Source organism: Gadus chalcogrammus, chromosome 20 (genome assembly GCF_026213295.1).
Source record: "Gadus chalcogrammus isolate NIFS_2021 chromosome 20, NIFS_Gcha_1.0, whole genome shotgun sequence".
NCBI lineage: Eukaryota > Metazoa > Chordata > Actinopteri > Gadiformes > Gadidae > Gadus > Gadus chalcogrammus.
The window spans coordinates 17,627,777-17,648,107 of record NC_079431.1 but is presented as its reverse complement, the minus strand read 5'-3'; positions in this window follow the sequence as shown (position 1 = coordinate 17,648,107).

The following is a 20,331-nucleotide window of genomic DNA, read 5'->3' as shown; positions in this document are numbered from 1 at the left end:
AAAATTGTTTATCAGAACAGTTTAAGTGAAAGTTGTAGATTTTCAAACTATTCAAACTGTGTTAATAATGCTTAATAAACAATTATGCCGCAAATTTTGATTAGCTCAGGTTATTCTGAAAGATTAGTTAAGCATTTTAAGTGAGTGCAACTGACTATGTATGCCTTACTACTTATTACTTGGTACTGCTGAAATGGTACTTCTGGTATTCATAGCCTTTGAATGTAATTCATAAAAACACTAAGTTAGGCTTTGATAAGCTCACACAGAAGACTTAACCTTTGCCTTGAATTGGTCAACGACCTGAAATGGTCAATCTAGTCATTACACGCAATGTACAAATACTTAGCAATGCTTAGATAAGCCTAACTTTAGATAAGATCATACAAAAGCATTATTAAAGGAGACATATTATGGTGTTTTCCCAACAAGTAAACATATCATTTGAGTTCCAGAAAACATGTTTTTGAAGCTGTTTGCTGGAAATAGCTTTTAGGAAAAAAGATCTCGCCTACCGCTATTTCCCTCTGTTTCAGTCCCTTCAGAATGCGCTGTTTCTGGTGTCTGTAACTTTAATGCAAATGAGCTGCTGCCCATTGACCAATGAGCTGTCAGACTGAACCACAGCATGGAGGAGAAGGGATTGTTACCGTTTGCGGAATCCTGGAGCTCTATATCTATATAATATAATAATAATAATATTACATATGGGTATTTATATAATATTATATCTAATATCACAGCCAAAAGCTTTGTGCGCCTCGGATGATATTATGAATCATAAAGACTGCTTCTGACGTCTCAGGTACTTCCACAACAAGTAAAGACTCGTAGTGGGGGATATCTCGGCCATGGTTGAGGAGAATTGGTGGAAAGGAACTTTGGCCTTGACTCTCTGAAGTCCATGAACCGTGACATGGAGGAGAAAGGGATTGTACTCCTGGAGCTAGGCTGCCGGACTGCCGCCTAGCTCCCCCCTGCCGGATCTGCCAGCTTCTGCGGCAGTTCAACACCCGGAGTACACCGCCGTAGCTGCCGGACTGGCAGCGGCCGGACGGCTTCGACCGCGGCCGGACTGCTGCCGAAGCTTCGGCAGCAGCCCGGCAGCACAGCTCCGGGAGTACAATCCCTACAACAGTTCCCCCCGCTGGAGCTGCTCAACCGGTGGTCCACCAAATCTGAGCTATGCTCTGCTCGGAGGGGAGTGGGGAAGTGGGAGGTAATATTTTAGTGTGTCCCCTTCCTATGAAGGTGGGGGTGCCGAAACTGACTCGCTCTTTTGGTAACTGCAGGCGGGGTACATTCAGAAATGCATATCTCATCTTGTACAGACCAAAAACAACACCCCAAATCCCAGGAAAAGTGTTGTTTTCATAATATGTCCCCTTTAACTAATTGTTAATAGTTTTTAAATGATTAACTTACACTGTATAAATTATCTAATCAACCATTATCTAATTATCTTATTAATAATTTATAACTGCTTATGAACAGCTTACTAATGATAATAAATATGTATGAATAATGCTTTATAAATGAGGAATTCACTCAGGCGCTACCAATGATAAATATGTCAGGCCATTATCAAAGCTACAGTCTCAGACAGCTCAGATTCAATGGCATCCCATCACCCTATACCCTTAAAAAGTTTAGCAAAGTCTCAGTAAAAACTGGAGGAAATAGAGAACACACAGGAGGAATCCCTCCTCCATCCATAGTAGTGCAAGAGGGACAGACCGGGCAGGCATGGACATTCTAGAAGAATAATGAGTCGACTAATGACGTTGGTGTGTAAAAAACAACGGCAAAAGGGAAAATGAAATCACTATATATCATTCTTTTCCTCCTTCATTAACCAAAGTAATGGAGGAATACGTTAGTAGTTAGGGCCCCACTTCCATGTGGAGTTGTGCCAACAGGCCTCCTACTGAAGCTCATGCAGCCGGTGATGATGGTGCAAATGAATGAAATTGGTCTGCAGCATTAAATGTTGAGTTTGGAGCAACGTGTGTCCGGGGAAGTGGGGCGGTACCCGTCGGCTGAGGGATGTGTTTGCGTGCGATCAAGTACATGTAGCTGTAGGGAACCTTCTATTATTTGTCAGTTGTGCAGAGGTTCAGTGTTTGGTGAATGGTGGCTAATTAGAAAAGGTGACAGACAGTTCTTCTCTCTGAGCGTGTCTGGATAACTGCCTTGTGCGCTGCTTACCGTATCACTTGCTCAATCTGTACAGCTCTTATATAGGGTTGTTCATAAAAAAGCATTGTAGGATTTTGTTAGCTGTACTCAACCATACTGAAATGACCCAAGAGAGTTGTAGTCCTGTAAAATGCAAAATCAAAGTAAATATACGTTAAACTACGCTAGTACAAACTTTTTTGCCACGCTCTTGCAGATTCAAACACAACATTGTCTCCCCAGAATGACAAATCATTACAATATTAATTACTAAACTATGACCTAAAAAACATAACAAACCAACATCCCAATTCCACTTCTAAAATGGGGGTGTCATTGTTAAAAGGTGCTTGGTTTCTGAAGATAAAGGATGGTGTTCAGTTTCTATTCACATGCAGTTTAAACACACATATTTGTTAAATTTAAATCAGGAAAAGCATGTGTGTGTGTGGATCTTTCTTTTTGCACTGTGCAACTAACAAAATTCTGACACATAGATACGACAGCCAGACCTGTTGCTAAGTGATATTTAAACAGAGTGTATATCGGGGCAGTTAACTGTGAGAACACGGTCGACACAAAGCGTGACAAGCGCATATGTTCGTCAGATGCTCCCCTCTTCTCCTCGAACAGTCAGCTCTTCGAGACATATTCGCTACGCCTCAGCCTCGTGGTGGAAAGGCTTTGTTATGAAGGGGGAATGAGGTCAGCCCCACTGCTTCACCAAAGCGGTCTGCACTTGCTGTGCAACCGGGACCTGAACATTATTATGCATGACTTATAATTAATAACCAGCATTGTTCTATGTGTGTGTGTGTGAGTGTGAACTTTGCTAGTTTATCACTGCAAAGATATTTATTTCCATACAGTATTCTGCACTTTTTCATTTGCTTTGTGAATTTTGTTCAATAAATTCTCATCTATTTGTTTGTTATTGATTTAAAATTTCTGTTGTATTGATTTGCATAAAGATTAATCTGAACAGATAATCCATTAATGTGGCCTAGATAGAGCTATGGATTTAAAGGTCCCATGGCATGCTACTTTATGGATGCTTTAATATAGATATTAATGGGCCCATAACAAAGTATTTGAAGACGTTCCCGAAATTCAGCCGTGGTGCAGAGTTACAGCCACTACGAGCCGTTCTGCAGCCGGCAGCGGTCAGCGTGCGGTTTAGTCTACTTCAGACGTGGTGCCTTGCGGCGGTGGTCCCTTGCGTCAGCGGGCGGCAGGCAGCGGGGCTCCGGAGGGAGACAACCGCGGGCAACAATCCCTTTCTCCCATGTCGTGGTTCATGACTTCAGGGAGTCAAAGACAAAGTTCCTTTCCCCCAATTCCTTCTCAACCATGGCTGAGATAACCCCAACTAGAGTCTCGTTGTGGAAATAACAGACGTCAAAAAACCGACACGTTATGCGCCATAACACCAACAGCAGAATGGTTATCCAAATAACAAAGAAGTGTACAACACTTCCGTTACAGTATGTGCATTCACACACAAACACACACATGTGGCGCTCGCACGGTCGTAGCTCATTGTCTCATTGGCGGGCCAAATTCTCTGGGTGGGTAAGGCAGAGAAAGGGGAGGTAACTTGGCCCCTTATGACAACATATGGGGCCACATTCAAAATCAGCGTGCCAGTGCTTCCATTTTTTCAAAGGCGAGTAGGATACCTAGTGCTCGTTTTACACTGAATGCAAGTTTTAACCATTGGGGGACAATAGGCAGGCTAGGGGAACTCATATTAATGTTAGAAAACCTACAAAAGTGAGATTTTCATTTTCAAATTTTGAACACAAGAATGTGTTTGTGTAACACATTTGAGCTGGTAAGCTGAGGCCGTATGTTTGGCTTTTGTTTGTGTTCTCACATATTAAAGTTTCATATCAGACTAATAATGCACTGATATTTAGTTCAGATGTGTTGGTTTTTATTACAGCATACTGGTTTATTTTTAGCTTAGTCTTGAAGTCATTGTGGTCTAGAATACAGTAGGATATTGTTCAAATTCACACAGGAACACTTCGATTGCTCTTAAACAATAGAAAATCCAACTTTTTCTTTCGCTACAACTGCAACATAAATCACTACACATCACCACTACCAATTAGCCTACCCAACGTGTGAAACTACTCCTCTTTGAAAAGCCGACAAATGGGCTCATCATCTCGGGTCAAAGTGAGACGCTCTGCCGCAAATTCCCACAGACAGCAGAAAAGGTCAAAGCGTCTGAATGAGCTCAGCGCTACTGCACACTCACAGAGTGCACGTGTTGTCGCATGGAAACTCATTGAGAACTCTACCTTTCCAGTGATTGCATCAGCCGCGCCTGAGTCACGGCGGCTAATAGAACACTTTCCCACAGAGCCGAGCGGGCTCACACAGGGCACCGCCAGACGAACGATGCATGCGATGAAGATGAAGGTGTCCTCTCCCGTCGCCCACGGTCATGGTGTGACACAAATAATAAATGCTGACACCACCAGAGAGAATGGAGAGACTATTTCCCTATGCGACACCAAAGGGAAAGCGACCCCGGTTCCATGGCTCTGCCATGGTGACACCAAGCAGCCATTAGGCTATGTGTGGGTATTTTCATTCTGAGCAGTCAGTAAGCGGCAAATGGTGAAAAGGCTCATTTTTAACGCATTCAACAGCTGTTGGGCTTTTCAATAATGACTCCAAAGTGATGTCATTACGGTAAAAGCTAATATGGTCAATAAGTAAGGTAATGGTGCTAGCCTTAAGAGAGGGGGTTGCTAAGTGCTGATACGTGGAAGTCTTGTCACATTATCTGCAATCAGTATAGCACACTCCTAGCACTGAGCCCCCGGATTAACCTCCATTCAGAGGGCCTTTTTTTTTTTTACAGTTACACTATTGTGGAAGCAATACCGTTTCAATGGAAATTAATCTAGAAAGGTGGCCGTTCCATTACAGGTAGGCCTAAGTTAACTGCTTATTAGTGATTTGGCTGTTCAAAGTTACAATATGTAATTCAACTAGCTCATAGCTTAAATTATCCGGACACATTGATAGTAAATGCTATTTGACAATGATGTAAATAATATTATCAATGAAATCCAATAGAGTTTTCTTCAATAACAATTGTTGGCTGAACCGTTCCACATTCTTTGTTTACATGTTACGAACAAACAGCTCTAGAGAGGACACTATTTCATCTTATTTTAGGATTGCTTTCTTACTTGTAAGATATGACCGAAAGTTTCACAGTCTTAATAACAAAAAAAAAATGATAGACCTATTCAACTTCATCACTTGACTCTTTGCTACTTGGGGCTGTTGTAGATGATGAGATATTTTTGGAAGTACGTACTGGCACCTTACAGGCCAGTGTGTATTCAGTTGGTTGTAATCTGAAACCTTGCTGCTCAATGCAACTAAATGCTACACATTTCACCCATTCGAATATTAAATATGGTCACAAAAAAACCTCCAAATGTTAATATTATTGGAGTGTGTATGTATTGCTGGATATTTCCTCAAGTCACCTGGAGAGCTTCCCAGGCAGGGTTGCAGTTGCTCTTTTTGTTGTCCCACCCCTTGCTCTTCACACACTCCTGCCCTTATCAACTTCTCAAGTTTTCTGTTTCTGAAACACACTGTGGCTGTCACCCAGACTGTCACACAGACAGACAACCAGCGCTGCAAAAGGTTCTGAGATTAGTGGATGGAAGTGTCTGTCAGACTTTTTCTTGACTCTTGCTCTCTATAAAATTCTCTATATAGTATAGTGGTCTTACATTTAAGCTACCATATTCCTCTGAATGAATCAGTATTAATAACCAAGTGAAACACGGTGCCTAGAGAAGAGATTTACCTAGGTTATTTCAATTTCAATCCAAAACATAAACACGCTGAGGTTATTGCATCATAAAGTCCAAATGGGCTTGCTAACCTTCCAACCAATCTTATCACAGCTACTGTAGAGTTAACAATCAACGGTAAGCACACTATGGTCTAATTAGGTTCTTATAATCACATCCCTCTGGTGTTTAGTTTCCCCATAATATGAAAGGAATAAAATAATATTTCCGTTTATACCACAGATACCAACAACGATTAGACATTGGGTAGTTGTTGTTGTTGGATTTTTAGCGTATTCATTAAGAACCATTAAAATGTGGATGTGTCCGGTTATTTAAAAATAATGCACAACCTTGGAACGTTTTGACCAATCAGAAACAAGTATTCAACAATGCAGTAGAATAATCGGTTTTACATTCAACAGTCCACATTGATTTTCAAGCTGTTTACATAGAAAATACTTCTTAATATAGAAACATAACATAACATGTGCTGCATTGAAACAGCATGAGCACAGCAGTCACAGCACTTGTTTCAGTGAACCACTAAAGAAGAACATAGAGTACTAATGCCTGAAGCACCACCAGCTATTCTTCTTCCTAATCCATGGGATGAATACACAAAGAGCAAGCCGCGGCTATTCACAGACATGCCACGAAAAGCACATTTTAATAGGTGCGATTTCAAAGAGCTCTCGCTTTGAGGCTACAAGAATGTGACACGTTTAGTTGTCTCTGAATCACATAATCCAGAGTGTTCAAGTCTCTTGTGTCTCATTGTTTTGTGTGACTTGTGGTGGGAACTGTTTAAGACAAAAGAGTTATCCAAACTTATAACAATTAGGCTAGTTCATTTGAGTAGTTTATCATTCACTAGCATACAAGAAACATTAATTAATCCCAAGCCTCAGATGGGAGTTCGCCCTGTGTCTCTCTTAGAGCTCTTAGATGCATTGGCAAAAGCAAGGACTTGTTATACAGTGGCACAGCTCTCGGGAAGACTGAGAACAGCTCTGCTCCACACATGTTGTGTGATGGAAAAATCCATCATTTTATTACTTCATCATGTTACCTCTGTCTCCTATTCCTTGCACTGTCTAGCCACCCTACCTGTTCCTTACGTTATCTAATGTTAACCTTTGTGACTGGGGTATACCGGTCACGAGGGAGCAGAGTTCCCCTTATACATTATTCTACTTGATGAGAACACAGAAAACTCTGACTTTTAAGTAAACACTATTTGATTTGATCATTGCTAATTGCCATGTGGCAAGAAGCAGTCGGGACTTCTCAGTTGGGTCCCTTTGACCCTTGACCAACCGAGGGTGTCAGTGAAAAGGCACAATCAACAAATGGCAATTTACAGGAACTGTACTGTACTAAAAATATAATTTTCCAATAACAGTCTCCCCCTAATGTTACTTATTATACTGTCTCGTCTCAATGGCTGAATGAAGCTGCATTGTTCAGGTAACTGAATGATAAGTCTCTCGTCTCATTGGTTGAATGGAGCTGCATGGTCAGGTAACTGAATGATAAGTCTCGTCTCATTGGTTGAATGAAGCTGCATGGTCAGGTAACTGAATGATAAGTCTCTCATCTCATTGGTTGATTGAAGCTGCATTGTTCCTGTAACTGAACGATGAGTCAGTCCTCTCAATGGTTGATTGAAGCTGCATTGCTCAGATATATCCCTCATCCCATTGGTTGATAGCAGCTGCATTAGCCAGCAGACCCTTTCACAGAGGTGTTATCATAGGACAAACACAGGGGTTGCTCATAACACTTCTTACAGGCTGCTACTTACATGGACAAGGCACATTGTCCATTGTAAATCTGTGAAATCATTATTAGTTTTAGGCTGCTTGCCATGCCCGAGTACCTTAAAAGAGCAGGCAATTAGTCTTATGAGGATCACCGCCACTGTGAAAGGGTCTATGAATCTCTCATCTCATTGGACAATCATAGCTGCATTGTTCAGAGAGATGTTCATATTTCCCTCGGAATCCCAGATAATTCCAGTTTAACTAATAAAGAGCGCCTGCTTGCATGCCAGCTGACATCCAGGCGAGTGTTGTGATCGCCCTGGCCACCCTTCGCCTCCCGGAGGGGGGGGGGGGGGGGGGGGGGGGGGGGGGGGGGGGTAGTATGTGATGGCGGTGGAAAAAGGCAGACGGCGGCCCGTCGAAGTGCATGTTCACCTGCCACGGGGCTGACAGGTGCTCATAAATCAACCCTTATCTCCCGCCGGTGGCATACTCAACGCTTTTTGTCCTTCATAAACAATGAGAGGGCCAACTGCCCCTCCCCCCTGGACGCCACCTCCCATGCGCCACCAACAGCACCACCACCACCACCACCACCACCGCCATCACCACCGCAGCTGGGACCCACGTCCAGCCAGGCCTCTTCTGGAGCTGGGAGGGCCCCGCAGCGTGTCAGCGTTAGATCAAAATCTAATCGTTACTAGTGTTAGGCCTCTTACCGTGCCCTAGTACATAACAAGAGCAGACAATAGTGTTATGAGGGACACCGGGGGATGTCTTAAGATGATGCCACTGAGAAAAGGGTCTAGGAATCTCATAGGAAAATTGTAGCTGTAACGTAAACATCCAATAAGCCTCCCATAACATGGGATGCTCAGATTCACACCAACTATCTCCAATTCACACAACTCCCTCAATTCCACCATTAATTAACACATGTGCTAAATACGGTCTAGGGATGTAAGAAAGACCAATTAGTTTTGAATGGAACACAGTCCAGATGTGTTTCTCTAAACGTATAATAACATGGCTGCGTATGAAGCACGCACCGAGAAGGCTATATGCTTCTGTGCCAGTTTTTGTGTGAATTAGGAGTGCACATTTTCTCTCCATGTTGCACCAGCGACGTAATTGTGTGCACAAACACAACAACACACACACAGACACACAAACGTAAGCCTACACAAGGAGACGTGCAATGCACAGGAATCCACAGTGGCTACATTTCATTTAACTGTGCACATGTTGCCTGTGAGCTGTCACCGTCGCCATACATCGAGTGAAATCACGCCTTCGCCCTGTCCAACAACTCCCCCTCCCTCCCCCCGCAGCCTCCTTCCATCCTTTCAACGGCACTCTGTCTCTCCCATGCCTCTTTTTCATCCTCTCTCTGTTCTTCAGCGATCCCCACACCCATCCTTCGACTGAGAAAATCCCGTCAGCGGCGAGGCCGGCCCTACCTTAAGGTGTGGTGGTGGGGGGGAGGGGGGGGTGACAGACAGGTGCCTATGGACACTTATCAAAAAAGCATAGACACATTGTTGGAGACAAGTGGGTGTAAATCAGCGTTTGTGTGGGGAAAATACAGGCTCATTCTGGTGGCGTCGCGCGAGCGTCCTCGTTTGATGTTCTCATTTGGCTAAAGCTAAATGACATTAAAGTGGAAGAGATTACCACCATTGTTGGGGCGGCTACAAAATAAGTGAGTAGGTAGCGTTTGAGGCAATTGACAATGAAGAACACAAAAGCACACACACAGACACACAAAAAGCTGTCACAGACTATAAATTGCAGACGAAGGGGTTGAATAAGGAAAGGTATTATAAATGAGTCGCACTGTGGGAATAATTATCATATTGCTAATACAATGCATGCTGTCATTAACGCCAGTAGCATTAATTCTGCAGGGACATGGTGAGAAGAACTGTGTTATAAATGTCCAAGAAAAATTTTCCCCTCAGCAACATGAGGCCATATGGCTCACATGAATAATCTCTCCCTCTCGCTCCCCCTATCTCCTTCTTTCTCAGCCCATCTTTCTCCCCCTTCCCCCCGACCATAATGTGGGATAGTGGTCTTGAGTGTCTTTCTTTATTTGCCTAGTGTTCTAGTTGTTTCCATCCAGTACGTACCAGGGACATATAAATGCTCACATAGTTTAAATTTAAGAAGGATATTGAACAATCTTGCCAATGAACACAAACAGACCACAAGCATACACACACACACACACACACACACACACACACACACACACACGCACACGCACACGCACGCACACGCACACACACACACACACACACACGCACGCGCACGCACACGCACACGCACACGCACACACACAAAGCTGAGGACATTTATGCATTACTTTATACATCAGATTGCCACACAGAGTGAATACTGAATACTAGCTATCTCCGTAAAACCAAAAGTAGTTTTGTTTCCCTGTAAAAGTTGATGAGGAAAATAATGAAATAACGTCTTTTGCATCATAACAATATATATTTAAAAAGCTAATTTGTGTTAATGTGTTTCTTTTTGGTGGGTTTGTGCCTTGAGGCTTCCTGGAAATGACTTGATTTCTTTCAAAATAAGAGTTGTAAACCTAATCTCCACCTCTCTGAAGACATCATTAGTAGAATAGCAGTTTGTTTCTCGTCCTCCATCAGACTATCCTACAAAAGTAAACTATCGTGTTCTTCTTAATCACCACAATGCTCCATTTTACAATAATTTGGCATCATTCGTACAATGGAAAAGATTTGTTGCGATGGAGAAGATGTGATGAGATATTAGAAAGGGCTGTAGATAAATGCTCCGTAGGGACTCAAAACAAAAACTAGATTAAAAGAGTTAATCTTCAAAACTCATATTGGAGTACTGCTGTACATTGCATTTATAGATTTGTTATAATTTTTTTGTCATTGTTAGACAATACTTAGTCAGTTAAATAGTTAAATAACATGCAATAATTTTATAAAAACTGCAATTTTGGAGCATAAATAACGTATTTAATATTGGAATCATTTATAAAGTATTGTTCCTACCTGAATACTCTATATGCAATTCATAATAAGTATTCATGATTAATAAGTGTACATTGACCATTACAAGCTACAATGTGTCAATGCTTTATGTCACGCTCCACTGAAGAGACTGGCAGATTTGAACCGAAAAGCACGACTCAGAGACCAGCAAACACAATGATAATCCGATCTTTACTTCGTCAAGCAAATCAACGGGGACGGGGCGAAGAACGTAGTCGGGGGCAGGCAGAATCGGGAAACCGGGGCAGCAGACAGGCGAACGAGGATCCAGAGGGACGAGACGGGGAGCATAGTCGGGGACAGGCAGGGTCGGGGAGCCGGGACAGGAGACAGGCGAACGAGGGTCCAGTAGGACGAGACGGGGAACGTGGTCGGGGACAGGCAGGGTCAGGAAGCCGGGACAGGAGACAGGCGAACGAGGATCCAGTGGGACGAGGCGGGGAACGTAGTCGGGAACAGGCAGGATCGGTAAACCGGGAACAGGAGACAGGCGAATAGCTGGAGAGACTTGCATGAACCAACAGCGAAGACAATCTGGCAACAGGAGAACAGTGTTCAGTCAATTTAAAGGCTCCACTAACCACCTGACGCAGCCCAGCTGCGAGGGTGAAGGGGGCGTGGCGGACAGACCGTGACACTTTATATAACTTAATAATGTTGCTAGTCCTGATTAGTTACATAGCATTAAGTAATTTGTCATCTGAAAGTGAGAAAAAGTACTTCTGCTAATGGTACGTCCACACTTAAGATGAAGATAAGCTCACACTAAAAACATAACTAATGCTTTCTTACTACCTGAACTAATCATGAATTGCAAAATATTTTGTTTATAAAACGTAATTAACACATCCTAATTAGTGTGTCAATCATCAAGACATACTTTATAAATAATCTTATAAACCATTATCTCATTATCTTATTAATCGTTTTTAATTGCATAATAACTGTTTACTAATTAGTATTCATGTTGAGAAAATGCTTTATAAATGATTTATTAGGTATTTAAGGCTGATTTATTAGTGCTTCAAAGTGGCAGTTATTGTAAAGTGCTACCAGATATTGTTCCCATTGCACATGCAAAAAGGCATGTCAGGTCCTTAATTAACCTCGTCAGAAGCAAAACACAGATTTACATTCCCTTTGTGAAACACATCAATATGTTCACAACAGTTGCTCTTCCAAGCGATGACTAAATGTCACGGTTTCTAGTCTTCTAATTGAAAGTAGGCCTACTGCAGCTCTTGTTCAAATGGGCCGTTGCTATTTAACAATGCAGTTTAATTAAATATACATAATCTCATTAATCTAGTCATTAAACTGTGCACAGCCATGCATACATGAATGTAAATCATTTTTTAAATATATAAGGACATTATCTAAACATACTTGCAACAAATAGCTTGCATTGCTCCCACTGAACTGCCTCCAGTATCAGCAAAACAGCCCAGGGGGGGGGGGGGGGGGGTAGTCTTGTAGCTTGTATGTGGCCCAAAAGGTTCTAAGTTTGAACAAGATTATGTTCACATCCTTGAGCAGGATGCCCTAAACCCAATTTGAACAATAAGCTGTAAATTGCAGGACATTACTTTAAATGAAACCCCTTTCTGAATAACTGTAATAAAGGAAATATATTTCCAAACAAGGCCAGGGTACAGTAGAAGAGGCATTTGTAACTTTTTGCTTTGACATTGATAAGGACTTGGTAACCTTTGGCTTCCCGTGCTTGCAGTTAGTGTGAAAATTATTTAAAGAGCAAGTAAATGCCACACTGTAGGACAAGATAAAAGTACATCTGTGACATCTAAATAATCCCAGAATGTGGAGCGCAGTCTCCGCCACTCAAGGAGGAAAGACCTTGAGATAGAGAAAAGTAAAACCCTTTTAATGGTATATTTGCTATTTTCTTTTTTTCTTCCACATATTTTTGCATTAGGTAAATATATTGTTACATTTATTAAAGTGAGTGAATGGAAATTCTGAATTAAATGAAATCCTAGGACGTTAGAAAAAATACTTTAGATTCGACAATACCACACCCGATTCAATTCAATCAGATTAGTTGGACTAGACTAGATTGTGTTCGCTTTCAATATGTTTGCAGTATTAATCCAAACCATTTCATTCCCCTAAGGTGCGGAGAACCTGACCTTGCACATGATTAGCCCAGTGTTTAAAACATTGAGCACAACAAAGACAATCAGCCAAGACGCTAATGAACAACCATCAGCGGTGACATTCAAATCAACGACAGCCATTATGCTCATCCGAGAAGGTTAGCCACCGCAATTGTGAAAATGTCAGGAGCTCTCGAATGCAAACACAGTGAGAGAATGCAGGGGACAGGATGTTCTAGTTGTTAGGGGATTTCAACTCATGGCCTGACTGTTCTGGTTTCAACCCCAAATGTCTGTAGTCTACCTGTTGGCATCCTGGAGTACCATGCCTCATCCCCCATCTGCTCTTTAATGAATTGTGCCTTTATTTATGTATCTATTTTTAGATTGAGCCATTCTGCAGATGCTTTAATACAAAGAGATTCATTCAATTTTGTCATTAAGGATGTTCATGCATCCCACTCGTGGATACCTCATGCATGTTATGTTAGGCACATGGGAGATCGAACCCAGAACATTTGGGGCGGGAGTCCTAAAGAAGATGGTGCATAAACCCCTGATATGTTTGGGCCATACCTAAAATCGAAAAAAATAATATTGCATTTGACAAAAGCATCTGCCTTAAAGTGCAACATGTGAGATAATTAGTATTGACATTCTAAAATGAACAATTATCAACAGAATATGAGGAAATAACCGTTTTGATCTTACGACAAAACCTGTATGTAATGATTAATAGCTGAGTGAGCAGTTAGCTCTGGCTCGTAACATCTGGTAAAACCACTTGATACCTCAAGAGGCGCTGTCATATCCGTGAGAATGAACCGCTGCCCAGGGGCCGGGTTCTAATCTCTGGTCCATCATGTCAATGAAACACTGAAAAATGTAATGCTGGCACTAGTTTGAAGCTCATAATAATCACAACGCTGGAACAGTTGAAGCAGAAAAACGGACAACCTGACACCAAAGTACCGAATAACTTTGAACAGTAAACGTTATGCTACTTCAAGTGGGGTAATGCCATTGGGGCTGAGGGGGAGGGTGGGTGGGGGGGGGGGGGGGGGGGGGCGAGGAGGAGGAAAGACCAAACAGTGCATTTCCTTGTTTCTTGTAATAGTGATACCAAAACATTTTGGTAATATGCTTCCCCTTATTTTTTGGAGAAGGAATTTAGCAGTTTGCCAATTTGTACATGTTGCACCTTTAATGATGAAGCAGCGTTTGATAAATGACAAAATACTAACAAGGTACAGGAACGGCAGCATCGCTTCCAACCGAAAGAACACAGCACACAAGTTTGATTCCCTGAGAACCGTCGGCAGAAGACGAGACGCCAGGGCTTGCCGTCAGCCATAACACACAGGCTCCCTGTTGAAACGCTGCGGATAAATGCGTCCGACGCGGCACAACATCATCACCGCTTTCCTACGCATAACTTTATTCCTTCCCAAAGTCATTCTCAGGAGATGAAAAAAAAAAAAAAGTTTGTACCATCCAAGATTTTGGGTTTGATTTGACATATTTATCTTCCATTCTAGGGATGGGTATGATGGGGGCTAGGTGAACTGAATACATAGTTTATTTTTATATTTTGTATTATGATACGAAGAGATAGAGTTTGATTTTGAATTCATTCAAATGTCCGATTTGATAGTAAGTATGCAAATGTTGCTAAACCAATTATTTCGAATTTCGAAGTTATTTGTAAAAACACACTCCATGATACCTTATGAATATTATTTTCAATAAATTGCACATCTCTATATACAGTATCTCCCTGTTATTATTCACCAACTGCTACGGCAGCACTGTGGCTTCCTTTTTGCCTGCAGCAAAAGAGACACCACCTCATCTCTTCTCATGCACAACCCGAAACTCTTTCCAATTTTAAACAAACAAGAAGTATTCCACCGGCTGAGACTATTTTCCTCAACCTAAAGCAATATAAGTATTCTCTCCAACAAATGTCAAGGAAAAAATAACCATTCGTATTGTTTACATGTTTCCTTAAAAATAAAAGCATTGCACTGAGAAAAATGGATAATAACGAGAGACAAAATACTAAACTAACTATCAAAAAATAAGGCTCCTTGAGCCTTTTGCAATCGCACAATTGTGCACATTTTGTGGAAAAATATATCCCCTCATTAGTTCCTTCTTCAATGTTATCGGCTTCAAAGTCCCTCTGCTGTATCTGTACTGAGTCGGGAAGACCAGCTCTGTATATAATAATTAATTCATAATATTAATTTAGCATCAAACCCTGCATGTTGATACCAACTACGTTACCGCTAGTACCCAAGGTCATGCCGATGATATGGGCAAAGGGAGCAGGGAGATGAAGAAATGCTACAATGTGACCATTTTGTGTAATACTAGGAGGTGCACCAAGATATTGCCTTTGAGTCGTTACAAATTCAGTGCAGGCCTTGTGACAGGGGCATATGGCTAAGGTATACCACTGTCACAAAACAAACATGGTAATCGTCTTAAATTATTCCTAATTCAAAAATATACTCTATCTTCTCCCCCTGTCTGCAGCACACAAACACACACACGCAGTCTCGTAGGCACACATACTCCTATTCCCTCCCCCCCCCCCCCCCTTCCCTGCGACAGGTGACCCCAGTGTCGCAGTGCTCCAGTGTACCCCACACAGGGCCGGATCACTGCGGCCACACACAGATGTGTCCCTCGTCGTCTTGTCCTTCCCTGTCCCCCCCTAACCCCTGTGATGCATCCCCTCGCTGTCCACCATGACCCCCACCAGCCCCCACCTCTCTCTCCTACCCTGTCAACCTCTGCTGCTGTTCTCTCCCCCCCCCGCCACTGCTGACCATCCCCCTCCTCTCTTCCGTCCAACTGTCCTACCGTCCCCCTCTCCTTCTCCTTGGTGCTCTAACTCTCCTGGCCTTCCCCGCTGCTACTAGCCCTGCTCCTACGACGCACGTAAAATACAGTTCTGTTTGGGGAGAGAGACGAGTATTAGGATGGAAGAAGCAGATGCGTTGCCACTTGGATGTTAGCTGGCGGATCGTTCACAAGGGATACATTTTGGGTGACCAACCCATCAAATTAGCCAGGATTAATATGATTTATTAGCTCTTTTCTATTTTGTTATGGGTGTATGTCTTTGGGGCTTAACCTCCAACTCTCAACCCAGATCAGATTTCCTTTCCAGTAAACTGACGTTGTAATCTCCAACCCATTTCTTCCTAATTTGCTCCATGTTGTCTTTTGTTGGATTTTATTTTATTTCTTAGCTTTTGATGAAAATTATTCACTCCTTAATTGTGGAGATAAATACACACACACACAGACACACACACACACACACTCTGTGGCACCCCCGGTCGTCGGCGGCTGCGATTCCCGAAACAAACGCTCGAGCACAGTTGCTGTGCAACGGTTTTATTAGTGCAGCTCACAAAAGAAAGGGGAAATCATACAGTAACTCAAGTTTCTTCCACACTGGGGCAAAATGGGTGAGGGGTCTCCGGGTCCGGTCCGTCGGTGAGGTCGGCTCCAGGGGTGCAACGGATCACAAAATTCACGGTTCGGATTGCGTCAGTTTTTTAGTCATGGTCGAATCATTTTCGGATCAACAACAATGAAGATAAGACCAATGTGACTTTAAATAAAATCTTCAAATGTGTAAAAACAAAATAAAGTTAAAAATTAGGTAATAATCCTGCTTCCTTTAAGAATAGTCAATATTTAAAAAAAATTGCAATCTGCAATTTACCGAACGCCAAATAAAACACAACAGAAACTGTATTTCGCTACGATACTTGATGATGTTGTTAATACCAGAATTGTCCTTTAAACATGCGCTGATCACGTGAACGCACAACTTTTTTTTTTTTATCAGCCGATCCGCAGATCACTTGCGTCCTGAACCGTGAGGGTTGATACGTCGTCGTCTCTGGCGGCGTCGTCTCTGGCTACGTCGTCTCCGGCTGCGTCATGGTCTGGTTTGGGGTACGCCAAGGGATCGCGTTGCCCGCATCCTCCACCATATGTGGCAACCCCGGTCGTCGGCAGCTGCGATTCCCGAAACAAATGCTCGAGCACAGTTGCGGTGCAACGGTTTTATTACTGCAGCTCACAAAAGAAAGGGGAAATCATGCAGTAACTCAAGTTTCTTCCACACTGGGGCAAAAAGGGTGAGGGATCTCCGGGTCCGGTCCGTCGGTGAGGTCGGCGTGGCTCCAGCTCCCGGCTTCTCCCGTGACTGTCTCTCACTCGCCTCCCTCCCGGCACGAGCCACATGGCTGAGAGAGCCCCGAATGAGTGGAGAAGCAGGCTATTTAAGCTGCTTCTCCACCGGTTCCTCAGGTGCTCTTCATCTTCTTAATTGGCAACGGCCGGGTTGCCACCACACACAGACACACACACACACACACACACACACACACACACACACACACACACACACACACACACACACACACACACACACACACACACACACACACACACACACACACAGTGTTATTAGTCTTCTGAGAAGTTATTCTGTATAATTAGATTAACCTCAAGGTTAACTTGATACTGTCACAGTTATTGTTCCTCCTGTCCATTAACCAAGGAGCTTTTTAGCTGACGTTTGAGATTATTATTTTCTCAAACAATGTGAGGGATTCAACCATTGAATCTGTCATGATAACAGACACAGGAGAAGAAGGAACCGTGAACCATAGGAGGTAAAACGTTTACGTTTTGGGGAATCCTGTGATAATCAATGGCTGCGAGACAAATGTAACCCCACAATTTACCCAGAGGTAATTGTACTTGGCAACATGTCCTGGACTGTCATGTACTTCACTTATGAGCTCTATTCATCAGCTTTGTTTACAATTTCCAAATGAAATGCTGTCTATGTCAAGACTGAGCCTGACCAAGGAAAACATTTACACAACCTAAGTTAATGTTGGATCCAACTCAGTCGTTTGTAAAATGTCTTGCGGGACCAAAGACACAAATCCCAGCTCAACAACTAGCTATGCTTCGCTGGGACAGCCACGCCAGCGACATTGACTCAAAGACGCAGCTTAGAAGGGCACAACATTACTTTTAGTTGAACGATATTTGCTTCCAAAATAAATTGTTTCTATAAAATGACAACTGATTTCTTTCAGATTATTCATTGTAAACACTGAACTTTGAATAATATTTCACAATGATAAAATTACTAATATCACCAAGAGGCATTTTGGTAGAAAATATTCTAATATTTGAACATAAATAGATAAATGGCTCTCAATGAGTTTAGGAAGCAAAATAGGGGGAATATAGATATTAAAGACCACTGAAGACCACTAAACCTGATCGGCCAAATCATTGTAATGATATGTGATTTGATATGTGTTACGTAAGCTACTGCTCTCATTCTTCAACCTTCCCATTGCCATCCATAGAGTTGGGTGCTCTGTGTTGCGTCTTCACCGGCTCCACCCTGGCTTGAGTGTGCCCTCAAATCACTGGTAGTCAAACGGCGGTCACACCCTGGCATTAGGGTCGGGTGACAACAGCCAGCGAAATGTAGCGTATCATATTAAACAAAGGCTCCATTCACTAAGAAATAACTAAGAACCCCCTTATCCCCTCGTGAGTTTCTGTTTGCTGAATCTCTGGTTTGAATCGTCATAATTAACTCCACTGAAACCTCCAACGTGATTTACTTAAAAACACATTTATTCACATATTATTACCGGAGCTGTTTTGTTTTGGTATCTGAGTTGACTTAAAATGGGCTATATAAATATTTTAACACATTTTTCTTTTTTTTGCATAGTTTTATCCCCACTCCTTATTGATTTATCTGTCTTTTCTGTGATTCTTAAATTATTACTCTGCCGCCTCAGAATTATTTCAGTTACTCCAATCAAGTTCACATTCTGTTTCTCCCGGCTGATAAATCTGACCTCAATCCCGCTGAAAGCCTCTTCAATGAATGCTACGATGATATGACCAATCAGCATCAAGGGGCGGGAGTTTGTTCACGATGAACAAGGAGCTCCTCAATCTGCAGAAGAAAAAAAAAATGGTGGTGCCCAATGAAAGTTTAGCAATCTTACCGAACAATTCAAACTGAAACAGAATTAATAACAATATTAAAGGAATAGCAAAAATCTGCACAGATGGCTTGGGTCAGAAAATAATAGTTTTTTTATTTACTTCCAAACAGATTCGGCAAGAAAAGAGCAAGAGCGTTGTTCTGATTGGCTGGAAAAAAAAGGCTGCATCCATATTTGGAAATCCATTGCTGCCAGGCCGAAGCCAGACTTTCATTGAAAAAGCATAAACATGAATATCTGGAGGGTCTCACGAGGCAAGAAAAACACAAACACACACAACACACCCACACTCCACATATCCTCACATGCATGCAGACACACAGACACTAATGCAAACAAACATATTTGCACAAAGAGACACGACCAAATACACATTTCTACCCATACACAAACAAAAATACATACACAAACCAAAACACACACACACACACACTCAAACACCTCTGCAGCCCTGGGTATTCTATGATTAATGCCAGGGCGCCAATTTTAGCATGTGCCTCGTGGAAATGAAGGGGAAGTCTAATCTGATGAACAAACAAAAAGACAGCCTTAAAACCGTAACCTCACCCGCTCCAGTAAATATCCGGTGGCGTAAACAAAACCCACGCCACGACGCCGAATTAAACCCACCATCACACTGTCACAAGGAGCCTCGCGCCCCTGGAGTCACAGGAAGTGTTTCTCTCAATGCCTCGCTGTTTCCTGAAGTTTCTTCAGGTATCTTCAACTCTCTCCACTGTGGTCCACCTTCTCCTGATCAACAGCAGATCAACAATAATTTTGACTTTTATTTTTTGGACGTTTTGGACTTGTTGATGTAACGCAAGACGGATGCACAGACCAAAGAGCTTTGAATAACTTGAATGTGAAGTTTTGTCAAGAGCGATGACAGTGGATAACTTGTAAGACCGCACAGTACAGAGAGTGTGCGTGCATGTTGCGTTACACAAATGAGTCCAGCTGTCAATTATAACACCTCTTTCCGATATTATTTTACCACATATTAATTAACTGGGAATGCAAGATGCTCTTTATTTAACTATCTTCAGGCCGATTGTCTTCACTGTTGTCCACTGTGTCTTTTATCTATAGTTTTGGGCTGTGAAGTTCTGTACTCCAATACAAAGTAAACAGCATGGAGGTGACCTTTGAAGTTAAAACCCTTGGCGGCGGGAGGGGGGGGGGGGGGGGGGGGGGGGGGGGGGGGGGAGGACCAGGGTGTCAGAAAGCCTGGGGGCCCTGGGAGTGGGGCCTGAAGCTCAGGTGAGGCCAGGGCCCACAGCGGCCCTCCCCGTATCCACTCACCTTCCTGC